Here is a 7765-nt window from a genome sequence, read left to right on the forward strand (position 1 = left end):
ATTCCTGAGCCTGTTTTCCTGAGTAAAGCACACACTGGCCACACGCTCACAGAGGCCGCGGCACAGCGGTGGCTGCACCACAGCTTTTAGCTGCCCGCTAGAGGCCGATGGCAGTGGTTAACCTTGACAAATAACTATGTTTTGCCCTTGCCCATAGTGGCACAGCCACCAGCACTCCTGTAATTTAGTGTGGCTTTTGCTCAAATGGTCAACCCCCTTCCCCTCACCCCCAAATCAACCACCCAGGACAGTGGTTTTGCCCCCTCCCAGCACCACCGACGGCACAACGGAGCATTGGCTTGGGATTCTCTTCCCACAAGGAAAGGGAGACCTGGCCTCACCTTCCTAGCACACAGACAGGAGGCACGAAGCCACCAGGGCTGCAGAGGCTGGAGGTGGGAGGGGAAGCTGACTCAGCCTCAAACACAACCGCATCCATCCCTGCGGGGTTGGGTGGCCTGGTTGGAAATGCAGAGTTGTTTTTGCAGAGAGAGGGACTGTCCCCAGTCCCTGAGCCAAAGGGAAAGCAGCGGCTTGCTCCATCTCTGAGGGTCACCAGTGCTGATGGGGAGCAGGAAGGTGGGAAGCCCCAGGAGCTACATACTTTAAGAGCCAAATATATGCAAGATCCAGCACTGCCAATCCAAATCTCAGCCCTGGGATGGAAATGGCACCAAGGCAGCCACACAGGGAGCTGGGCTCACCCACACCAGAGGGCCACATGGAAAGAGAGCCCAGCTTTGATGTCTAAGTCACTGTTGGGGGCTGTTTGGTCTGCAAACAAACCTTAGAAAGGAGGTGAGACCAGATAACTCTGGCTTTAGAAGAGGAGATCTGCAAGGCCAGGGAGTCCCACAGGACTATCTACTCCACCTGGCAGTTCTACTGTGAGCTGCCAAAGCATGTTTAAACAGAGCTTGAATAAGGAACAGCAAATTTGATAGAGACACTGAGATTTTTCCTCCCGAGAATATCCATGTGTTTCTCCCACAGATTTGCCTTCTGCAAAGTTTTCCATCACTTTCAGCAGGTGCACAGCTGCTCTCCAACCTCTTCAAGGCCAGAGCCTTCCAGGGAGTCATAGAATCATAGATGTCACAGAAACCATAGAGTCATAGAATGGTTTGGGTCGGAACGGACCTTAAAGATCATCCAATTCCACACACCATCCCATGGGCACAGACACCTTCCATCAGAACAGGCTGCTCAGAGCTTCATCCAGTCTGGCCTTGAGAGGTTCATTGTCTGGCAGTAAAACATAGAAGGGTAGCAGTAGCACTATCACCCCCCAACAGCTCAATAACATCCACCACATCACTGCACCCCCAAAACTGCCAAGAGCTGCCAGGCCCTTCTTTGTGCCAACACTCCCAGCCTTCCTACCCACTGGCCGAGATTTTCAGGTCAAGCCAAGTGTGGACTTCAGTGAAAAGGTTTGAAAGCCTTCTCTGAGAGACATTAATCCAATATGTTTGGTGCTCACCCTGGGGCACAGGGGACAAGTGACAGCCCCCCTCCTACCGCTAAACTTCCCTGTGTCAGCTTTGCACAAACACAGTTGCACGTGGCAATGGTTTCACTTCATCCCTGAGCTCTCAGGTCTGGCAGCACAGCTCAGTACCACTGACAATGGCCACTGCATTGCCCTGATTTATCCCAAGACACTTCTCATGCCGGATTTTTCATTTTTTTTTTAATTGGAAAGAGGCAAATCCAGACCTCCTGTATGAAGACAATTTGTCTGTTTTGGATAAGTTCCAGCATGAGGAGGGTACTTTATACATATGGGCTCTCTTTCATGTTTGATTGCTGGACTAAGATCACATTGTTGTCCAGCTTAAGGGGGGAGAAAAAAAGAGCAAAAACCACACAAATCAGGAAAGCATTAGGTAAACTTAGCTCAGAATACATCTTCTGACCAAATGGAGGGCAATGCTTTTTTCGTATAATTAGACTGTCTGCAGGAAGTCAAAAAGAACAAATTGTGATGCTTTCAGTGCTGTGGGAGCTGTGCAGTCCCCGGGAGATGATCACATCTTCCCCACAGTATTAGTTGTCATCCCTGGGCAGGTTGTGAAGGGAGCATGTGGTTTAAAAAGCCCTCAGAAACTCTGTCATTGAGCTGCAGCTCCAAATGCCATTCCTCAGTCATAGAGTCATAGGATGGTTTGGGTTGGAAAGGACTTTAGAGATGATCTAATTCCAATCCCCCTGCCATGGGCAGGGATGGGACCCCCAGACCAGGTTGGCCCCATCCAACCTGGCCAGCCAATGAAGAGACATGCACATGCAAAGACAACATGCAAAACCAAACCCCGGCTGATAAAAATGTTTGAAAATGTTGTCTTCAGATTTGCACAAGGTGAGCAAAATGCTGGGTTTGGCAGTAAAGGGACAGTGGCACAGCCAGAGTGAGAGCGGGTGGGATGAGTGTGACTGTACCACACACTGGAGGGAAAGAATCTCTGTGCCAACACAGAGATGTTGTGGTATCAAATAGTAAATGATCCCGTCCTTCAGATAACATCTCTCTCCACAATAACCTTCTCCTTAACGGGAATGGCACAAACACAAAGGCAACAATGGGAACTTGGGCCTGACACTCACATTTCTGCTCAGTGCCTCCCATGCCAAGCAGTGGGGATACAAAGGGCCAGAGCCTTCACCCTCCAAAGCCAATGGCAAGTCTCAAATCATCCCAGCCTGTTGTTTCGGGAATCAACTCTTTACCAAGAAGAAACAAGTAAACATTTTTCCATCCTCTTCTCTTCCTAGATGTTAAGCAAGAGTAACTTGTAAATTGCTTCCAGCAACTTCAAGACAACAAGGGAACAAACAACTATCAACAGGCATTACACTCATTTCTTCACACGAAAGCAGTTATGAGGCTGAAGGGATCCTGACAGGCAATTGGAAAGCAGTCCTTTTTATGCTAAATTTACTGTATTTTAGTCCAATTTTCCATGATTTAAAATGTGCGATGCAATAAAGAGCTGGAATGCCTTCTTTTGTCATAATATTTCACACCCAAGGCCTCAGAGCACTTTTGTGAATCAAACTCTGCAATAGTTTTGCAAAGCAAATGGTTTAGGAAGCAATGAACTGGAAACAGAGGGCAGTTTCCAGAGCTGTTGGTGGTCACAGAGGAGCCCTATAACAAAACCAAAGCAATATCTGGTCCTGTGCCTTCCTTGGGCAGATGTCTGCTGTCAACCCACAAGTCCCCTTCGCCTGGAGCTGGAGCTCCTAACCTGCATGTCCACACTGCATTATGCCCTGGTAATGAAAAAAATTCAGAAAGAAAGGTGAGATGGGTTCATTGAGGGAGGGAAAACCCAGGAAAAGGCCAAAGGAACATTGCACATTTTGCAGTACTCCATATTCTCCCTGGGAATAAAACAGCATCAGCTCTCCTGGCACCACTGCTAACCAGACCATAGCTAACTGGGACCATTTGAGGGTCCCACTTCAATTCCCAAGGACAAGCAGCCCCACTGCAAAAGCCAGTTGTAACCAGCGCTGTAGACAAAGAGCTCAAAGCCTGAGCAGACAGGAAGGCTCTGTTGGTTTTTGGGGATCCCACACAAACACATATGGGTGAAGCTTTTAATGCTTCAATGCAGAGGAACTTGCCTACAGCCATAGGCACCAGTAATTCAAATCCATCTGGGTACTGGCACTCACCAAAGGGCTTCAGGAGGCTACAAGCTGCTATAGCTTAACTATACCCATAGAGCAAAGCCCTTCCTGAGAGCATTCATAGAATCCTAGAATCATTAAGGTTGGAAAAGACCTCTAAGACCATAAGTCCAACCTTTGACGGAATACAACCAAGCCCACCAAATCACTCCCTCCAGCACGGGCAGGATTTCTAGACAAAATGGAGCTGGGGCCTTTCCACTAACACAGCCTTTCTCTTTATGTTAAACCCAAAATCAATGATCTATTGATGTTTCTTATGAACCACAGTCAGGCCCTGCACGCCCTTGGGTGGGACAGGAAGGCTTGGGCAGCAGGGTTTGCAATGCTCTCCATACTCAGAACATTTCTATGCCACATTGCAGAACCTCTGTAAGTCCTTGTTGGAGATCTCAGCTCAACAAATATTCACTACCTAATTTCCCCGCAGTTTTAAATCATGAAAATTAATATTATCCTCATGATTTTTAGGGAAACTCACGGTATCAAGAGAATTAACCTGGGTGAAGTCAGAGAGGAAGGGCTGTGGCAAAACTGGGACATGACTGTAAATCCCTTTTCCTATAGGTATCCATCTTACTTCTTGAGGCTCAAGCACTACTATGGAAGATCACTGAAACATAAGTGGTTTTAATGCTGGTATTTCCTAAGATTTCAGTGATTGTGTCTTATATCCACCACTAGTTTAGACAGAAACTGAGCAGCCACCAGGTTGTGTAGGGCAGAAAAAAGCCTGTGTCCATATTAAACACTGTCCACACCTCAGAGCAGCGCACAGACAAATCCTCTGTGCCTCAAAGAGCAGGGAATGGGGTGGACACAGCCGGTGCAGGCATTTGCTCTCAGCAGCTCTCGGGAATGTGCTGCTCATGGATGATACAGCTCCTGCATCCAGGAGGGCTTTGTTCTCTGTGGGGCGAAACCTCAGCCTTCAGTTCATTAAACGCAACTGCAGAAGCCAGAAGGGTGAGTCACAAAGCCAGTTGTGTAAGCACACAAATGATGAAAGCACACAGGACATGCACTGCCCTCATGGGGGATTGCTGGGGTCTGGCAAGGGCCTTTGGATGGGCACAGGTTAGGGCATGGGGACAGGTTGGGGCATAGCCTCATCCATCACTACCCACCTGGTGCCAGACAGGGCTCAGGCAGACAGTCTGTCCCCTGAGCCCCCTTTTAAAAGATAAGTTGGGAAATGGGAAAGGGAGGAGAAGAAGGGTGAGTGTCCCTAAAGCTCCCCCAATAGAAGCTCCTGGCACAGGACACCTTCGCGGCGCGCAGCCTGCAGACAGCTCTGACAGCAGGATGCGGAGCGTACGGAAGCAAGGGCTGCAGCATGTCCTGGCTCCAGCTGGGCAGCGTTTTCCTGACCCTTCTGCTCAGCAGACTCCAAAACCTTCACTGGGATTAAACACCTGCCCGACCACGGGAGCTGCAGCAGGCCAGGCGGCCACTCGCCAGCACGGGATCCTGTCTCTCCTCTGCACCGGCCCTGATCGACTGGCTCATGCTTGGGAAAAACAAGGATGTCCATGGAGCAGCACCAGGGGAGAGGAAAGGGGGAGCAAACACCTGCAGGTGCTGCTGCTGCTGCTGCTGTGGCAGAGATGTCTTGACCTCAGAGAGGAACCTGCTCGTATCCCCACAGGATCTGGAAGGAAAACAAAGGCTACAGTTTAAAATCGGCTCCAGGGACAGCTGTGCCTTTACGCTGCCATCGCTCATGAGTTTCCACCCCACGGCTGTGAGTGCCTTTGGCGGGGTAGGTAGACCCTAAGGAGAGCGACCAGGGGTTGGATTCCCTTTGTTCTCCTCACTCAGACTGTCTCTTTTCCTTACCCCCTGCCTCCAGCCAGATGTGCTCACTGCCTTTCTCCTGCCAGCCTCTGCGTTCGCCCTGGTGTTAATTCAGCAATTCAATTCAGGAAGCTGATCCAGCTGAAATCCTCAGCAAGGGGAAAAAAAAAAAAAAAGAAAAAGAAGTTTCCAACCAGAACATAAGCACTGCCTTTGAACACAAAAAACCTTCCTAATTTATTTAGAAAAAACATAGAAGAAAGAAAGTGACTGAAGTGTCTTCATAAAAATCTCCTTTTAAGTCGAAGAGAAGTGCCATGAAAATATCGACCTTCTAACACTGTAAATTGAGTTGGAGAGGAGATGGTGCCTTTACTGAAAGAGACAGGCTGTACGGAATTCATCGCTGGTTTACTCTTTTAAAATAAATAGGCTGGCAAAGTTATGACGTGACCTACTTAATTTGTTGTCTTGAAGGTTGATGAGCATTTAAGATTTGTTCCCAAAGCCTGGAAAAGGACAGAGAGGGGAAAAATGCAGGCACCATATCCAAATCCCTGTGTTGAGATGTTGCCTTCTTCCAGACACTACACTAGAAAATGGCACCACGACAGGGGTCAGTGGCTGTGGTAGTGCTGCTAATGAGAGGAAAACTGTGCTCCAGTGGCCCTCACAAGGAGGTCTGGTGCTTTGTCCTGCCTTAAAGCAGGTCAAACCCTGTTTCTAGCAGATTTGTTCCATATATACTGAGAAGTTTCTGCTGATGGAGGTTTTACTCCACACCTGAGGAAGTCATCTTCCTCACCAGTAAGATTCCTCCCTTTCTGCTTCCAAGGCCATGTACCCTTTTCTAACAGACAGAAACAGAGAGCAAAGCCTTCCCTCTCTCCTTGCAGACATCCTCGATGGAGCTGGAGGTTGTCACTGCTCCAAGCCCTTACTCTTGTCCTCAGAAGAAATGTTCCTCATTTCTTCTCACTTTCCACAAAATTGGTGCCCAATCCCACGGGGGTTTCTCTGTCAGGGTACACTTTTGTGGATACATTTCTGTCCCAGCGCACCCCAGCTCCAACACAGTCCTGCACTTGTTCCAGGTTCAGAGCATACCTCAGAGCCCATCTCCCTGGTGCCAACACACCCTTTGGAAAACTATCCATAACTCACCCAGAATCCATTTTCCTCTGTTAATTTTTTTTATTTTCATAACCTAACACTATAGAGGCTGCCACATCCAAACCAAAAAAAAATAGGCAATAACACTACATGGCTCCATCAAAAATCCCAAATCTCCTCACTCCTTCCCAGGTGAAACATTGAAAAAACTCCCTGGACAGCACCAGAAGCACAGCATCAAAAAATGTAGCTCAAGGGCTCCAGAAAACCAAAGGTTTGGCAAGTAGACCTTGGTGCTTTAATTAAAAATCCCCGAGGGGTTTAAAAGTGTTTGGATGTTTTGGGGTTTTATCTGTAGGGGAGAGAAATCAATTATATCTACCTGGGTGTATTTATAGCAACTTAATCTTCTTTGAGACCTCATATCTTCTGTGATTTGATAAGATCGTGGCCCTTTAATAAGCTGAAGTATTCAGATCCTTATGACAATCTGGCACTGGAATTGTTTGCTTTAGCATTGCAGATTGCACAAGAGACATGAAAGGTTTCAGCGTAGCTGGAAAGTCACTTTTGATGAAATCACCCGTCGCTCCAGGGGCTGCATTCTTTACAATTTGTGCATACTGATGATATGTGTCTTCAGATGCGTTTTGGCAACCCTGTGCCATTTTCAGAAATCCATCTGGGACTCAGGAACAAAGCAAACACACACGAACATGAGGAAGACAGAGCTGGCACAGCTACTGGGTGGAATTTCTTTAAGGAAGCTAAATCGCTTGTTCATTCTGCTGGCAGGAAAAGATAGGAAAATGAGTGTTCCTGTTCTCGATGAACTTTGTGATATTGTTAAATCCTTCAGACAACATATAATTCATGGTGAAGCTGTGGCAGAATTCCTTTGCACTTATCCACACTGTGGCTCTCCCTCAAAACACAGATCTCTGCCTTCATTTCATACACAGAAATTGCCCAGATGAACAATAGCTCTAACTTTAGAGAAAAATCAGAACACTTGCCTCTGTGTTTTTTGCTTCAACCCTGCCAAAATTTGTTAGTATTCCATCAGCTGCATAGTTTTCTTGCACTAAAAGAGAAAAAATACAGAAGCAGATTCCACGCTGTGACATGGATTGGCAGGCGGCTTCTGAAGAGAGTT

At 47.6% G+C, this 7765-nt stretch overlaps 1 long non-coding RNA gene across 1 annotated transcript; it reads left to right on the forward strand.

The window, feature by feature from the left end:
• The first annotated feature begins 1109 nt into the window (after positions 1-1109).
• On the forward strand, positions 1110-3003 carry LOC135410789 (uncharacterized). Its single transcript, XR_010428881.1, has 2 exons — positions 1110-1433; positions 2776-3003. It is a non-coding gene; the product is annotated as an uncharacterized LOC135410789 (long non-coding RNA).
• The last annotated feature ends 4762 nt before the right edge of the window (positions 3004-7765 follow it).

Source organism: Pseudopipra pipra, chromosome 3, assembly GCF_036250125.1.
Source record: "Pseudopipra pipra isolate bDixPip1 chromosome 3, bDixPip1.hap1, whole genome shotgun sequence".
Lineage (NCBI taxonomy): Eukaryota > Metazoa > Chordata > Aves > Passeriformes > Pipridae > Pseudopipra > Pseudopipra pipra.